This window comes from Ambystoma mexicanum, chromosome 1q (assembly GCF_040938575.1).
Source record: "Ambystoma mexicanum isolate Mex_15411 chromosome 1q, UKY_AmexF1_1, whole genome shotgun sequence".
Classification (NCBI taxonomy): domain Eukaryota; kingdom Metazoa; phylum Chordata; class Amphibia; order Caudata; family Ambystomatidae; genus Ambystoma; species Ambystoma mexicanum.
Window position 1 is genome coordinate 640,867,144 of NC_090922.1, and position 17,650 is coordinate 640,884,793.

At 49.1% G+C, this 17,650-nt stretch overlaps 1 protein-coding gene across 1 annotated transcript in view; it reads left to right on the top strand.

Moving 5' to 3' along the window:
* DDX59 (DEAD-box helicase 59) overlaps nucleotides 1-17,650 on the top strand; it is a 223,358-nt gene that overhangs the window by 71,885 nt on the left and 133,823 nt on the right. The window lies entirely within an intron of this gene.

A 17,650-nucleotide genomic window follows, 5' to 3' on the forward strand; every position in this document is an offset into this window, starting at 1 on the left:
CAAAGAAAGTGTCCGCGCGTCCCCCCCGTGGCCAGGAAAGAACTTCACGTCCCTCAACTTATCCTGGAGGTGAAGGCGATGCTCAAGAAGGGCGCCATCAAACTCGTCCCAAAGAGGCTTCGGGGCTCCGGAGTTTACTCGAGATACTTCCTCGTGAAGAAGAAGACGGGGGGGGGATGGCGCCCCATCCTGGACCTGCGACGTCTGAACAAGTTCATCAAGGCGCAAAAGTTCCTGATGGTCACCCTCCAGCACGTCCTGGGTCAGCTGGAGGAAGGAGACTTCCTGTCGTCGTTGGATTTGGAGGATGCCTACTTCCATATTCCCATCTTGAAGGGGCACCGAAAATTCCTCAGGTTTGTGGTCCAAGGGCGGCATTACCAGTTCAAAGCCCTCCCCTTCGGTCTGCGGTCGGCACCCAGGGTGTTCACCAAGTGCCTCGCACCGGTGGCGGCTCAGCTGCGCCGCGAAGGGATCCACGTCTACCCCTACCTGGACGACTGGCTCATCCGAGCCAAGACAAGGGAGCTCGCCGTGGTTCACACGGCAAGGACCGTCCAACTTCTCACAGACCTGGGATTCTCCGTGAACTACGCCAAATCCCACCTGGTACCCGCGCAAGACACTCTGTTTCTGGGAGAGAGGCTCAACACAGTGTCCCTTCTGGCCTCCCCGTCGGAGGAGAGGACCAGGACCATCCTGGGCAAGGTGCAGCGGATGTTGGTGGCCAACGCGGCCAAGGTGAGGTCCATCAAGTCTCTCCTCGGAATGATGTCTTCCTGCATCTACCTCATTCCCATGTGCAGGCTCCGGATGCGCCCGTTGCAGGAGTTCCTGGACGCGCGCTGGATCCAAACGACGGGCAGCTTCGATGAAAGGATCACACTCGACGAGAGTTTCCGACGAGCGATCCAGTGGTGGGGCACCCGCGCGCATCTGATGGCGGGCATGGACTTCCAGACCCCAGCCCACCAGGAGACAGTGACCACGGATGCCTCCCTGGAAGGGTGGGGAGCGCACACCGAAAATCTGCACGCAAGAGGCCTTTGGCTCCCGACGGAGAAATCCTTACATATCAACGTCCTGGAGCTCCGTGCAGTGTTTTGGGCCCTCAGGTCCTTCCTTCCGTCCCTCAAGGGCAAGGTGGTGAGGATCTTCACCGACAACACCACCACCATGTTTTACATCAGAAAACAGGGCGGAACCAGGTCCCCAGCACTGTCCAAGGAGGCGCAGGACCTGTGGCATTGGGCAGTCGCCCAAGGGATGTTTCTGGTGCCGTTTCATCTGGCAGGGATAAAAAACACCATCGCCGACTCACTCAGCAGGGAGCTGCGCTCGTGCCACGAGTGGGAACTACGGCAGGATCTAGTGGATCGCCTCTTCCGACGGTGGGGCACACCCCAGATCGACCTGTTCGCGACGGCGACGAACTCCAAGTGCCGGAGGTTCGCCAGCAGGTTTCCCCAGGCGAGGAGCATGGGCGATGCTTTCTCGTTCCCCTGGGAGGGCCTGTTCCTCTACGCGTTCCCTCCTTTGCCACTGCTAATCCGGCTCGTCAACCAGCTCAAGAGGTCACGGTGCAGGATGATCCTCGTCGCACCTGCGTGGCCGAGGCAGATATGGTTCCCGGACCTTCTGGACTTGTCAGCGTCCCCGCCAATCAAGCTGCCGGTGGACGCGGATCTGCTCTCCAGGGAAGGAGGCGCCATCCTCCACCACAACCCGAAATGGCTGAACTTGCAGGCCTGGCTCCTGCAGCGCTAGAGTTTGGAGGATACGACATACCGGCCGACTGCAGAGAGGTTCTTGCAAAGGCCAGGGCATCCTCGACTCTTAAATGCTACGGGCACAAATGGAAGAGGTTCTCTGTCTGGTGCCACGCACAGAAGATTAACCCTCTACGGATTACGGCTCCCCAAGTACTGCCGTACCTGCTGACGCTGGCCAAAGCTGGACTGGCACACGCGTCCATCAAGATTCATCTTGCTGCGATCTCCCGATACACCAGAACCACGGGGCGGACGTCCTTGTGGTCTCATCGTCTGGTGAAAGAGTTCATGAAGGGACTGTTCAGATCGTTTCCGCCGGTGAAGGCTCCGGCCCCGGCGTGGGAGCTCAACGTGGTGCTGACCAAGCTCATGGGACCTCCGTTCGAGCCTCTGCACTCGGCCCCGTTGAAGTTTCTGTCGTGGAAAACAGCGTTTCTTGTGGCCATCACCTCCGCACGACGAGTGGGAGAGATCCAGGCCCTTTCCTGCAAGGCCCCGTACTTGACTTTTCACGACACAAGGGTAGTGCTCAGGACGCACCCCTCCTTCATGCCCAAGGTACCGTCGGACTTCCACCTTAACGAACCCTTGGTGTTGCCTGTATTCTTCCCGTCGCCGGCTGAGAGAACTTTGCACTCTCTGGATGTGGCTAGAGCGCTGAAGTTCTACGTGGACCGCACGAAGTGTTTTCGGAAGACGTCACAACTCTTTGTGAACTTTTGACCTGTCAATCAGGGGAAGGCTCTCTCGAAGGCTTCCATTTCCAGATGGCTCTCCGGCTGTATCATGTACTGTCATCGGTTGGCAAACCGACCGCTGCCTGGCCGTCCGAGAGCCCATTCCACCAGAGCGATCGCAGCTACCACGGCGTTCCTTTCTGGTGTGCCCCTGCTGGACATATGCAGGGCTGCTACGTGGAGGTCGACGCACAACTTCACGAAGTTCTACTGCGTCGATCGAGATTCCAGGGAGGAGTCCAGGGTCGGCCAAGCAGTGCTGCGCAACCTGTTCGCCTGAGGTGAGCCTGGTGAGGAGGTAAGATGCTTAATGTTGAGTTTGATGCAATGCTTAATGTTGAGCCTTTGCCACCTCCCGTGGTTGTGCATGTGTGTACTGCTATGTATTCTTTATTCATGAGCATGTGAATCCATGCCAGACCCCATGCTGGAGAAGGAACAAGTTACTTACCTGTAACTGTTGTTCTCCAGCATGGGTCTGGCATGGATTCACATGCGAACCCTCCCGCCTACCCCTCTGCGGCTCTTCACTTGGTCATACTGCCACTTCACGTGCTACCAAATCTGAAGATTGCTGCCAGAGGCGGTGCTTAGGTAGAGGGCAGTCATTGGCTGTGGTCAGTATGACGCAGAGACCAGTGATTGGTTATTACTACGAAAGACCGATCAGAAACGAAACTGATACTGGTTTTTTCTTTACCGAGGATTCCCAGCCTGACGACGGGGAATATTCATGAGCATGTGAATCCATGCCAGACCCATGCTGGAGAACAACAGTTACAGGTAAGTAACTTGTTCCTTTTTATTTATTTTTACAAACATAGCTTCGAGAATGATTGCATGATTCGAGAAAGGGGTGATTGTATATGTTGAAATGTAACTCTTGTTTATAGAGTATAGCAACTCTTCCGTCCTCTAGTACCAGTTCAGTCGTTATGGACACACAAGTAGCCTGTTGGAGTAGTCAACTGTATGGCGTGATGAGCTGTTTCATGAAGCCATGTTTCAGTGATTAACAAAATGTCAGCATTAGTTTCCAAAATAAATTCTGCAATTTCAGCAGCATGTTTTACAAGCGAGCGAGTGTTAATTAGACAACATTTCAGTGCCTTGTTTGATACTCCCGGAATAGCTGAAGAGCCAGTAAGGTCGGAGTACCTTCCAGCATTACTAGGCGTGACCGGGCCGGGGGCAGGTAGACCAGCAGTATTACTCAGAATCGTAGGTAAGGGGGAACTGCCTGAGCTGCCCGGTGTGTTTTTAACCAGGGGGTCCAGCATTATGTTGGAAATGGAATCTTCCCATGAGGTTTCGTCAGATCTAGCCCTAAAACGAGCCTTGCAATTCCTTTAAATTGCTGCAACAAGGCTACATTGGGGTCAACATGATTCTGTAGAAATAAGTAACAGCAGGGACGACTGAGGAGAACAGCTACACTAACCGGCACCAACCGGCTTGGATGCACCAGCGCTGAAGTGCCTTGCTGCGTCTTCTAAAGGGCAAAGAACTAGAAGTCTAGTGTGAACTGTAGTTCTAGCCCATCGATGGCGAGGCAAGCAGTTGAAGAGCTGACAGCGGCTTAAAAAAGAACAAAGCACTAAGTGCTTTTCCAACAAGTAATGCAGGTTCAGGAAGATGATAAAATCCAAGTACAATTTAATCCAAACTTGTGTGTTTTAAAAAGTAGAATCAATAGTTAAAAATCAATGAATAAAAGGCTATCAATTAACGACAAAGGTTAATAATGTTTAAGGCGCACTTGCAACCCTGAACCAAATGTAACTTATTCTTCTGCTACGAATCGAGAGTTACACCACCATTACTTTTCAGAACTAAATTCAAAGAGAAGTAAAGCATTTATATAATTTTCAGAGGGGCAGTTAGCTACTCGTGGATAAGAACTCTGTAGGACTATTTTAGAAATGCACTAAGCAGTTCAGGGTAAGCAGAACCCAATGTACAATGGCAAAAGCGATTCAAGGTGAATAAATCCCTATTGGTCATAATCTAACACTATTTTTATTACGGGAATTGTCGGTTATACCAATGATCCTTTTCAGAAGAGTTCAACACAATTCGAAGGTCAGTAACTTTGTATACTTTTCAGAGGGGCAGAATGCAACTCTAGAATACGCGTGAACTCTAACACTATTTTAGAAATGCGCTAAGCAAAACGCAATGGTACACTTTTATAATGGCAGCAGCTATTCAAGGTGAGTAAACCCTACTGGTAGGGAAATATACAGATCATGCACACAGTTCAATGGCAAGTAAAATCACTTGTGTAGCAACTCAGAAAATGTTCATGTTGTAGGAATAAAATGGTTATTAAGCAACAGCAATAGCTGGTCAATACTTTCAAAGACGTGTAATACTCTTCAATGGCCTTAATGCTTCAGTAGTCCATCCCTACCCATGAATGAGTTCTTCAAAGTCAGATTGGAGGGAAAACCGGTAAGGCCCAGCAGCAGAAATGGCAACGTTCCAAAGGATTCTTTGATTACAAGATAATATGATGCTTTTGAGGGTCAAAAAGGTGCAGGGACCTTAGGAAAGGCTTCGTATAGGTGCACAAGCATTAGACTTTGGCGAATGGTATGGGTGAACACCCAAACACCGGAATCAGCACTCCAGCAACACCGAAGCGATAACATGACTGGTTAAATAGCACTTACTTACTTGAATATAACTTTCCATTGTGTACATAAAATACATTTCTATTTTACTATAACTACAAGTGTTTGAGTTTCTTTGGGCCCGTGTTTTTTCTGAGTTCATTGTACTTCTCTACAGCTCACATCCTCCTCCTAAGGCAAGCCTGGCTGCTCTGCAATTTTACCAAACCTTTGGATAGTACAGACTTATACTTGAGTTGGGGCCTGTATACTATGTTTTGCAGTCTCTCACCTGTTAGACTTTAGGAAAACTCGACTAACAGGCTTTACTCCTATCAGAGAGGAACCTACTCGGGACCCAGAGGAAGAGCAATAAAATGTTCCCTCCATGGATTGGGCCTTTCATGAAAGTGAGGCGAGGCTGCATACCATTCCGGTAGAATATCCTGCTGATGCGGGTGTGTTGTCCAGTGTCATTGGCCTTGGGGGCCACAGATCATTCCAGGGTACCTCTTCAACAAGGCATTTTTGCTGACACTCAAAATATTAATAGGAAGCTTTGCACAGTAACTCCTATGAACCGTAAACTCTGTTTATACTACGGACAGCTGCCAACAGATACCTTGTGATTTATGTGACGGAGCCAGTGTTGTAGCCCTGTATGGGGGGGCGGCGCCACCAGCCCAAAACGGGTGCCTGAATGCAGGCAGGCCCCCTCCTCACTCCTCCTTAATGGCAGAGATGACAGGCTGTGGCTGAAGTGGGGCATCCACCCCAAGAAGCAGTAGCCGGCGGCGGGGCCAGCGAGAGCCCCTGTTGCATCCGGAGCAATGTTGGAAACTGTGGCAGCATCCCTGTTAAGGAGTGCCACAAGCACAACAAAACAGACCGGAGGACACGGCAGTGGTCGACGGAAAACCAATGGATGTTGCATGAACCCAATCACCGGCAGGCACCAGCAGACTGTGTCTGCTGAAGCCTGTACCCACAGGGAGTCACCATTAGCCCACCAAGAAAAATTATATTTATTAAATAAAGGCCTCCATGGTGGTCATAGTGAAACCACTAACCCATCGGGCAGGGTTTAAGTAATGGGAGAGGGAGACCTGAGAGGGCAACAGGTCTATAGGAGCCAGTAGAGGTTCCAGGTTTGAAATGCATCTGGGGAAAGGTTTGGGGCTTATCAGCCATTTTAAGCCCCCAGATGGCCTTCCCTCTCACCCCCAGATAAGTGATTGCACAGGCTAAGGATCCAATTCCTGGGAGTGGGTGGAGTATTTAAGGTGTGTGCAAGTGTGTGTTAGTTGGGTGGAGGACGTCCAACAGACAAGTGGAGGCAAGAGCAAAAGGAGTGCAGATGCCATTATAAGCAGGGGCTCTGTGGAGTGTTTGTATGAGAGGGGAGAGTGTGGGTAGTAGAGGGAGAGTAGTGGAGTGGTAGTAGTGGCGGAGGTAGTACTAGTTGAGAATAAAGATAGTAGGTGGTGGGAGTAGCGAGTGAAGGGGATAAGTAGTAGAGTGGTAGTTGGTAATAAAGGGGTCTGCGGGGCACAATATCCCTGGGAGTTTAGAGAGGAGAATAGAGAGAATGGGAAGAGTGGGAGTACAGGAAGTAGCTATTGGCACAGATTAATGGAGAGCTTGACACTTGGCACATTAAGGAGTGGGGAGGGAAGTAAGATCGAAGGGTGGAGGTGGAAAGGTAGAGTGTGACTGGTAGGTCAGTAAGGGGGTGGGAGGGGGAAGATTAAAAAGGGGTCAGACACAGGTGTATGCATGTAGCGATTGTGGCACAGGGTGAATGAAGGCACTGCTTGTTACTCCCTGAGAATACTAAGGGACAATAGGCAAGGGAGAGGTAAAAGTTCCCTAGGGAGTCAGATAGCTGGCGATTTAGGGAAAACACATGAATTTAGAAAGAGGAAGACAAATGGGGGTTACTGATCCTAGTCCTACTAATCCTGATGGTGACGGCTGGGTTAGGAAGGTGGGAACCAAGACCGGGGCAGAGCAGAGAGAGAGGGCCAGCCCTAGCGCCAGTTCCACAAAAATCCCAATACCCCTGAAGAACTTTGAGATTAATAGCCATTCTGACCACTTATATTTTAATAAACACCCTTGCACTTACTTTAGGAGTCAGCATGATTCATTGTGACGGGACAACGGTGTCACACTTATCCCTGTATCCTATGCCATTGTCATCAGTGGTAGCTGCAGCTTCACTATTCCATAAACGAACCTTGTCCACATCTGCATCCACCTTGAGCTCCTCCAATCCCCCCTGCAAGTAAGCAAGCCTTCTGAACTCGTTGGGCAAGGACGTCTACTCCCCTCTCAGATCGGCCAAGGTGAATGCTCTCACTTCCACCAATTAACGTCTCTGAAAAGAGCTTGCTGAGCTCCAGGGCATCCTACCTCAGGGGAAACGAGCATAGTTTCGAGCTGGTCTTTGGGGATGTCCGGAATATAGCTTAGGCCACTTTGGAGACTTCTGCTCATCACAGCCGCACTGCAGCAAGAGGCATGCGTCTTTGGATGCACATGCCTAGGTTGGCATGGTTCGTCTCTCATTTTGTGCAGGATGTACAGGAAAAGATTTTAGATCTGCCCTATGAGGGTACTGACTTGTTCACCAGCTGCATAGACAAGAAGCTCACTAAAAAGATGTCCACACTAACCGCCATATCGCCGTCAGTGTTCGGCTAGCATTATTGCATGGGTATGACCATTTGGGCAGATGCTAGGTTTGGTCAGACTGTCCTTCAGATCCTTTTCGCTTAGTTGGTTCCTTTCTCCTAGGGAGATAGGTGCTTGGTATTTTCCCAGAAATATGGAGGAAAAGGAGCGGTAAATGGGAGTATGAAATAAGTACTTGCTGTAGTGGCTACTAAACTCCTAGTCCATAGTCCCATTTTCCCCATGCCCACTCTCCATCCACCTAATAAGAGCCCATTGTGTCTAATCAGAAGTATGACTCAGACCAGAGGACCTGGTTGAAGGTCGTTTTAGTTGAATAAAAAGAAAACGCCTAATTAGCGTTATTGCTTAAAGGGGATTCCCTTCCCATAGAACTAAAAACAAGGTGCTTGTCCAAATTTCAGAATAACCAAGAAAACAGTTCCCCTTCCTAACCTATTCAACTATCTTTCCCTACCACAAGATGAAACAAAACAAAGAAACGTGCTTTCACCCTGGGGTTTTGTGAACACCTCCTAGCTGGCCCCCACTTCTTCAGACAGTTTTTCCCAGGACACGCCCTGGCCTGGGTCACTGCAACAGTTCTAAAGCAAATGCAGATTTCTCTAAATTCCTCATATATACAAAAAGGGACAAAGTCGGCCATTCCGTGATCACTCGATTCACCCAAGTTTTTATTGCTTGCGTCTACGGAAGTATTAGACTTATCCTCCTCCACCAGTGTCTTATCTTGAAGCCCACCTTGCTCCCTCAGGATTTCCCACTCCATGGCAGCGTGGACTGTACACTTTATAATTCATTCTTCTCAATGTCCTCAGTTCCTGTATCCTTTGGAACCCCTCGACTCAGATTGTGGTCTATGCCAGGGATCTCTAGCCCTTGTTTCATCTTCTCATAGCGTTCTGCCAGATATTGCACCGCTTTCTCCTGTTGGGAGTTTGCAATCTGATTCTCTTGCACTTCTTTGATATCTTTATCTTGTTTTATATCACTTAGGAATCCCCGGTCGTGAATTAATCTGGCTAGTCTGTTTTGGGGCTCCTTGGACGTAAAAGGGTTCATGGTTTTGATTTCCCCATCGTAGTGATCTTCCACCCCAATCCCTTCTTCCATAGTGGCCTACTTACCTGGTTTTCCACAGCGTTTTTGCCAGGGTGGGTTGGTGCTGCCTGTGTCTACGACATTAGTCTTCACCTGCCTTTCGGTTGCTTTTCATTGGGGCGCCCTTCTCAGGTCCTCGCCAGTACTTCTGTACTCTCTTGCTTGGACTCTCAGCACAGGGTTTGAGGCGCTCTCGTCCCTGATGTTTCACAGGTTCCAGTCCGACCATGTCCTCTGCGCGGTCCTGCCTACAGACAGTAACTGTTTCTTCACCAGCGTCCTCTCTGCGCGTCTCCTCCATTGCAATTCTGCTCTACGTCAGGGAATCTCCTACTGCATGTGAGGACATCATAGATTTATAACTTGCTTCCGATTCTAATATGTCCAGTGTGAGGAGGGCTCAGCTCTGGTATCAGTAAAACAAAAAGGCTTCATCGCCTTTACAACTTCTGTGTTCCCCATGTAGGCTGAGAATACCAAGTTTATAGGGGTTCTTACTCGAGTGCTGGAGTCCTCTTCCCCAGGGGCCGGGGGAGACTCCAAGTTAGGTCCCACTTGTCCAAACCCATATGGAGGGTCTTGCGGAGCAGACTTGCTCCCCTAGCCTCATGGGGGTGGCTTCACACTGGAGCCAACTTCCTTCTCCTCATGCACCACATGTCTTTGGATCATGGGACAGTCTGGGCCACATCAAAGCAGTGTGTGTGGCGTGCTGAGCCTGAGATAATGCAGCAGCAGCTCGCACCATTTCCCTGCCCTTTCAAAGTGCTTCTTCATAAAGCACTGCAGCTCAGCTATGTTAATGTTAAAGGATACTTGTATCACGCACTATAACCACCGGAGTGGTCCCCTGGCGCTCTGACGGATCTGAATCAAAAAGGGGGTAGGTTATGTGTATTAGTAGGACAAAGTTTGGAAAAGAACAAGGGAGCTGTGAAGTACTGTTGGCAGCTTCAGTTCGGTTAACATTGTTCACCGAGCATATTCGTGTGGTATTCGGTTCTGAGTCCGGGTGCTGTTGAGTGGGGGTCTGTGTGGTGTGTTTGTTATTGTGGTGTGGTGAAGTGCGTGTGGGTTGCTGCGGTTTTAAGAGATGTGGTTGTGTTTGGTTAGAGTGTGAGAGGTATGTGTGGAGTGGTGAGGTTTTTAGTGGTTTTTTGGTGTTGGTTAATAGCCTTGTTAGGAGAAATGCACACTCCTATTGTTTCCTTCGTGATCTAGAGAGGTTGTCTTCCTTTCGGTGAGAAGGCGTCAGCCTGATAACGCTGTCTCCTCGCTCTGCCATTATGTTAAGTCGGCTATGTATTGGCCACCCCTTTTATGCTAATTTGTCCTTGCTGTAACTTAGTCCTTTTGTATCGATTTACTTGCGAATTACGCCCGTACCCTATTCCCTTTCTGAGTGGTTAAGGTTGTTGGTAGTGTTAGGCATGTTTGCTATTCTTCTGTCCTCATGGGGTTGTTGCTCGCGTTCTTTTCCACCCATCGTCTCTCTTGTTCTTGTAGGAGGTTCCCTTAGTTGGTCCTAGGTGGTGTCTGTGCCATCATATTTTCTGTCCATCTGTTCTTTGTGTTTCCTGTTTGATTGTTTCAAGTCGGTTACAGGGTGTTGAAGATCCAGGTTTTTAGAAGTTTTCAAAATTTGAGGTGGTCTTTGGTGTTTATCTCTTTCGATAGGTTGTTCCAGGCTTTTACGGCTAGGTGGGAGAAAGAGGAGCACCCTATTTTTTTCCTGGCGTATGGTTTTTGTTCTAGGCGTATTTCATTGCTTGATCTGAGGAGTCTCGTTGACTTACTTTCTTTTGTAGGAATTCAGCTCCCTGTCCGCTAATTGCTCTGTGTGTTATGCACATTGTTTTGAACGTGATACAATGTTTGATTGGAAGCCAATGTAGTATTTATAACGCTGGAGTAATGGGGTCCCTTCTGGATCGTTTTAGGAGGAGTCTAGCTGTTGCATTTTGGATGCATTGTTATTTCATCAGGAGCAGTTCCGGCATCCCAAGGTAGAGGCTGTTTGCGTAACCGATTCTTGACATAATGAGGGCGACGATTGTCAGTGTTTTGTGGGTGAAGGCGAGGAAAGGTAGGATTCTTCTTGTTGAGTGAAGGAGGAAGAAGCATTTCTTAATTATCGCGTTTACTTGTGGTTCTATGGTTAGACCGTTGATCATTAGGACTCCCAGGTTTTTACTACCTTAGATGGTGTGGGCGCAGTTCCAAGTTCCGTCGGCCATGGAATGTAGGTGGTGTTCTCTTGGTTTTTGGATATAATCGTGATGTTTGACTTTCCTGGGTTGATTTTTAAGTTGTTGGCATTCATCGACTCATAGACATTCTACGAGAGTTGAGTGATCAGCTTGTGTATCTTCAATTTTGTAGATGATTTGAGTGATGCCTGCATAGTTGTAGCATGTAATGTATTTTTTGAAAATCCTGATGAACTGAGTCTGGTAGATGTTGAAGTATAGTGGCGATATGATATGATATGGCATTTGTAACATGCCTATACACAAGTGTTTCAAGGCGCAACGAGGCAGGGTTGGGGGGGGACAAAGGGAAGGCAGACAACGATCCTACTAGGCCAGGTGTCATTCAGATCGCGCAAGTGCATGAGTAGAGGGGAAGGGAAAAGTGCAAGGGGAAAGGGGGAGGGGAAAGTGCAGTACATGGATAATAGAATAACAAGATAAATAATAAGGGCCAGCTGGTGGCAAGTGCAGACAAGTGCTGGGAAGGGGGGCTGTAGGGATACAGAGAAAGTCCCGCAGTGCAGGGGTTGCCAGGGAGGCAGTGCAAGGGGAGAGTGGCAGGGCCAAGGACCGAGGTTGGTGAGAGTGGCCCAGTTGCAGAATCAGTGCAAGTTCAGTCAGGAATTTAGCAGGGGAGAGCGGGAGAGAAAGCAGAAGCAAAGAGGAAGGTTTTGAGGTGCTTCCGGAACCGGAGATGGTTCTCACGTTTCAGGGAGGCAGGAAGGCTGTTCCAGAGGGAGGCCCCTGCCGCGGAGAGAGATCTACCCCCAACTCGTTGCTTGGAGAAGCGGCTGACTCTGAGGGAGTTGGAAGCGGATGAGCGAAGAGCTCGAGAGGGAAGATATTTAGGAAGTGAGAGTTGAAGGTATTTTGGCCACAGGCCCCAGAAGGCCTTGTGGACAATGCAGAGGGTTTTGAACTTGATCCTCGCAGCCACTGGGAGCCAGTGTAGAGATTTCAGTCCTGGAGAGATACGGTCCCTGGGCTTGAGGTCAAGGACAAGTCTCGCAGTCCAGTTCTGGATGAGTTGCAGAGGGCAGAGAGTAGAGGCAGGCAGATTTAGATGGAGGCTGTTACAGTAGTCCAGTTTAGAGAGAACCAGGGCTCTGGAGACCATGAGCTTCTGGGGGAAGGAGAGGAAAGGGAAGAATACCTCTGAGGAGGTGCAGCTGGTAGTGTGACTTCTTAGAGACATCAGATATGTGCGGAGAGAAGGAGAGTGTGGAGTCGAAGATGACCTGAGGTTTTTTGCCTTGCAGGAAGAGGGCCAAGAGAGGCCGGCCAGAGAGATGCAGGGAAGGAGGGAGTGGGAGTGCCGATGAGTAGAATCTGTCTTACTGGCATTAAGGCAGAGGTCATTGGCTGCACACCATTCCTGGATAGCAGACAGGCAGTCAGAGATGAGGGAAGGAGAGGAGGCGGCCGAGGGTAACCTGAAAATGAGCTGGGTATCATCCGCATAGCACTGAAAGTTGGGGCAGAGAGCAGCGATGCGGTGAGCAAGGAGTGCCAGATACTGGTTGAACAGCCAGGGAGAGAGGTTAGATCCCTGGGGGGACACCACAGGTAGAGAAAAAGATGTCAGAGAGGAAGGACCCCAGTTGGACCTGGGAGGGTCGATTGGAGAGGAAAGAGGTCAGCCACGCCAGAGCCTGACCAGTAATATCCAGGTTATCACGGAGACGGTCGAGCAGGATGGCATGGTTGACAGTATCAAAGGCAGAAGAGAGATCGAGTAAAATGAGAACACACGGAGTGTTAGTCAAGGTTGGAGAGCAGGTCTTCACGGATGTTCAGAAGAGCAGTTTCCGTGCTTCTGGCAGCTCTGAAGCCAGACTGATGGTCATGAAGACTACCAACAGAATCAGCGTGGAGATTAAGCTGGGAGATGGCCAGTTTCTCCAGGAGCTTTCCCAGGAAGGGAGTAATGGAGATTGGGCGATAGTTAGCTGGGCAGGAGGGGTCGGAAGAGGGTTTCTTAAGAAGAGGGTGCACAAGGGAGTGCTTATGGTCCTTGATAGTTTTGGAGGAACAAGGGTGAACCTGTTTAGACGAGACTTTCATAGATCGGACTTGTCTGGAAACCTCGTCAGCAGAGAAAAGGGGAAAAGCAGAGAAGGAGAGAGGAGGGGTGGCTGCAGAAGAGCCAGAGGGAGAGCAAGGAATAGAGGGAGGGTGGTGAAAGGAGGAGAGTGAGGACAGGATGTCCTGAGTTTTAGAAATTAAGTGTGAGGCCAGTGCCGTGCAGAGGGCCTGGGAGGGGACAAGAGAGGTAGAGACTGCAGCAGGGTTGGCCAGTTCCTTGCAGATTTTAAAGAGTTCAGCCGAATTGTTCGATGCCGCGGAGATGCGGGCTTGGATAAGGACTCTCTTCTTGGTGAGAACGGAGAGCCGGTATTGCGTTTGGAGCAGGCGGCAGGCCAGTTTGTCAGAGGATGAACATGAAGCACGCCATTTCCTCTCTGCCACCCTGCACTTGCGTTTTAGGGTGACGAGATCCAAGTCATACCAGGAATTACATTTGGCTTTGGGCTTCAGGCGGATTCTCATGACAGGGGCAAGGATATCAAGAGTATCAACTTTGGAGAGTGGAGAGGGCTGTGTCAGGGTGGGAGTCAGCCGAAGGGGGATGGGGTGGTGAGAAGGTGGCAGCGAAAGCCTCAACTGACACACGCTTCATGGGTCTGATGACCGAGAAGGAGGGTGGCAGTGATGAAGGTGGCTTTGCCTGTGGGGTGGGGTAGGGAAGGTGAGGTGTGAGGATAGGAGAAAGTGATCACTCCAGGAGAGAGGAGTGGAGAGAGGGACAGAGGGGGGGAAGGTCAGAAGAGATCATAGCATCAAGAGTATGCCCTGCAGAATGAGTCGGCCCAGGCGGGAGAGGGAGAGAGGGAAAGGGAGGGGGAGAGAGGGGGATGGGAAGAGGGGGAGACCAATCTGCGTAGGAGTGAGAGTGGCAGGAATCCACTCCGGAAAGATAAGGGCAACACAGCCTCCCCAGCACGGTTGGGCCTAGGCACGGAGAGGCTCTTGTAGCCATCAGGTAGGAGTGTGTCAAAGCTGGTGACAGAGCTGGCCGTGAACCATGTCTCAGTGAGACCGAGGACATCAAGGTCCAGTTCCTCAAGAAGGCAATAGATAGTGGAATGTTTGACAGCAGAGCGAGAGTTGAGTAGCGATGTAGAGAAGGTTGCCATCCTTGAAGGACTTCTGGGGAGGGGTACAGATCAGAGGTATGCCCTGCGGAGTTGAAGAAGGAGCACAGGGGAGGGAGCGAGGGAGGGGCAAGGCAAGGTAGCCGAGGACAGAGGAGGGGGGACAGCAGGAGAGGAAAGGAAGTTGATGAGGCGCGGGATGCGTCTATCGAAGAGGTGGAGGTTGGCCTGAGGGCCTTGGACCAAGACGGTCCCATTAGAGTAGACATTGATGATTGCCTTAGAGGAGTGGAAGGAGGCCAAGAGGACATCCCAATGGGTGCCACCATTAATGGGAGAAGAGGAGAAAGGAGAGAGCACAGAGACCATATGAAGGGTCCATAGGTCAGGTGAAGGCACGAAAAAGAGGATGTCAGTGAGAGTTTCCTTGGAGGAGGCACTAGTTTAGGTGTCCGCGATAGGGAGACCTGGGTTGGAGACCAGGATGTCTCCAACCCAGGATGTCCTTTTTAAACTTCTTCCTACCATACTTGGTGAGGAGAGCAGGATAGTCAATAGAGAAGCAGTTAGAAAAAATAGGGGAGACAGAGAGCACCATAGAGTAGATAGGGGAGGAGGTACCAGGGGTAGACAGACGAGAGAGAGAGGCAAGTGAGTAGAGGTATGGGACAAGAAGACAGGAATCTGGATGCAAGCGCAGAAAAACACACGACATTCTAAGACAGTAGAGAGAGATAGTGAGGATCCTTGTGGTACTCCACAGTCGTTAACTTGTGGAGTAGATTTGGAGGATTTTATCCATACGGTTTCTGTTCTGTCTGCTAGGAATGATTTAACCCAGAGTGGTGCCATGTCTGTTATACCTATATATTCTAATCTTTTGATTAGGGTGTCATGGCTTACTGTGTCAAAAGATGCCGAGAGGTTGAGCAGAATTAGAGCTGAGGTTGTGTTGGAGTCTGCGTTTGTTTTTAGGTCGTCTGAGATGGAAAGTATAGCCGATTCTGTTCGCTTGCGGGTCTGAAGTTGACTTGTGCTTGGTCTAGCAACTGGTGTTTTCCTACGTGTTCTTGAGTTAGTTTGTATACGTATGTTTCTAGGAGTTTTGCCAGGTAGGGAATGTTTGAAATCGGTCTGTAGTTGGAGAGGTCTTCCACGTCGCCACTTGTATTTTTTAGAAGTGGTTTAATGTATGCTGATTTGAAGGATCGTGGTACATTCCCTGTTGAGCGACAGATTCAAGATATTTCTGTAATATTCAGGAGGATTGATTTGCCGATGTCAGGGGTCTGGGATCCATGGGTGATCCTGCTTTCTTGCTGTATTTTACCAGCTTGACGAATGTCTCTACTGATAATTCCAGGAAGTTTTGGAGTTTGAGCTGTGGCTCATCAGGTCAAGTTGGTTGAGTGTTAGGGTTGGTTGGTCTGTTTTGTATGATTTGTCGGATGTCGTTGATTTTGTTTTTTAAATGGTCTGCCAAGTTGTTGCATAGTTTCTGTGAGGGTATTGGAGTGTTGGCGCAGGCTGGTGGGTTTCTCATTTTGTTTATGATGTTGAACATTTCTTTTTGTGTGTTGTGGCATTGGTGATTCTGTCATCATAATGCCTTTTCTTTGTCTTTTTAAATGTCCTTCTTATACAATTGGATTAGTCTCTAGAACTGGGTTTTCTTATCTTGTTCGTATTCTTTCCTCCGTTCTAATTCCAGCTTCTTGTTCTTTTTCATGTTGCTTAGTAGTTGGGTGAACCATTTTGCGATTGCTCTTTTTCTTGAGGGGGTAAATGGTTTTTCCGGGGAGATGTTTTCGATTGTATCAGTAATCCATTTGTGGCGTAGCTCCACTTTCCGGTCTAGGTCTGCCTTCTCCAGTTCTGCTGTTGAGGGTTTGCTCATCTCCAGTTGTTCTATTAGGTTGCTTCCTTTGATGGTTTTCCAGTTTCTTTTTCTGGTAGTTGGGAGTTTGAGGGGCTGAATGCGGACTTTGGTTGGTAGTGGGATCACAAATGGGATGATGAGGTGGTCTCTCCAAGGTATTTGTATTGATGGTGCAGTGGTGATACGTTTTCTTTTCTTGGCGACTATTACGTCAAGGGTGTGTCCTGCTGAGTGTGTTGCCCCTTTGACCAGCTGTTGTAGTTTCATGGTTGTTAGCTGCCCGATTAGTGAGTTTTGAGATTTGGCGTGTTTTTCTTCTACCTAAATGTTGAAGTCCCCTAGGATTATCATATGCTCATGTTGGATGGCTATGTTGGTGATGGCTTCTATGAAGTTGTCGACGAAGGTTACATCGTATGTCGGTGGTCTGTAAACCAGTATGAATAAAATGTTAGTTTTTGGATTTACCGCTAGGTGTATGACCATGGATTCGCAGTTCACGATGTTTAGAGGTTTGTCTGTTTTTACTTTCAGGTGATCTTTGAATGCGCAAGGCCTCCTCCTTTTAATTTTTTCTGTTAAACTGAAGGCATTTGAAGTTGGTGGGGAGGCAGTTTTGGAGTGTGATTTTTGTATTTGCCGTCCATCCATGTTTCTGTGATGAATAGGATGTCAATACCATTGTCGCAGAGGAGGTCGAAGATATCCGTTCGGTGTTTTGACATGGATCTTTAATAAGTTGCAGTGGATTTTTAAGGTATAGTTTGGTTGTGCTTTATTATCGGTGTTGTCTTTTGACTGGTTTCCTTCCAAGTCGATCTCTAGTTGAGGTGTTGGTACAGTTGTGTCTGTGTTGGCAAAAAGCTCTTCTAGGTTCAGTCCTGGGTATTTCAAAGGGGCACGCCTTTCTCTGTCTTCCTCTTTCTCACTTCGATGCGCAAGGCTGAGGGGAGCCTGGGAGAAAACACAAAGAACCCTGCTTTCTGATTTGTAGAGCCCCGGAGACAAAGGTGCCCCAATCCTCTCGTTCGAATGAGGACTGATCTACGTAAGGCTTGTGACTAGCCTGAGAACTTCCAACAGTGGTGGTAGGTTTAGCTGTCCTGTCAGATGTAAAGCTGACACTGCTGTCAACAGACACAGGGCTCCACCAAACAAGCTGTCACCATGACAGTGTGTGCCTCCAACAATTTGCTTGCTCAAAATGCGGATTGTATACCCCCCTCTGGGACATATCAAGGCCAGTCATTACCTGCATGGCGGGTATGTCAGGTGAGTTCCTTAAATGGCCACTGTATTATTTTCCAGGGGAAAAAGCTCTGTCCATACAGGTAAGTAAAACGAGGCACAGCGAAACATACGTAATTGATAACCTTACAATCACTGCATTTAGGGAATACTCTAAATTGTAATTACAGAAAATGTACAGATCAGTATAATAA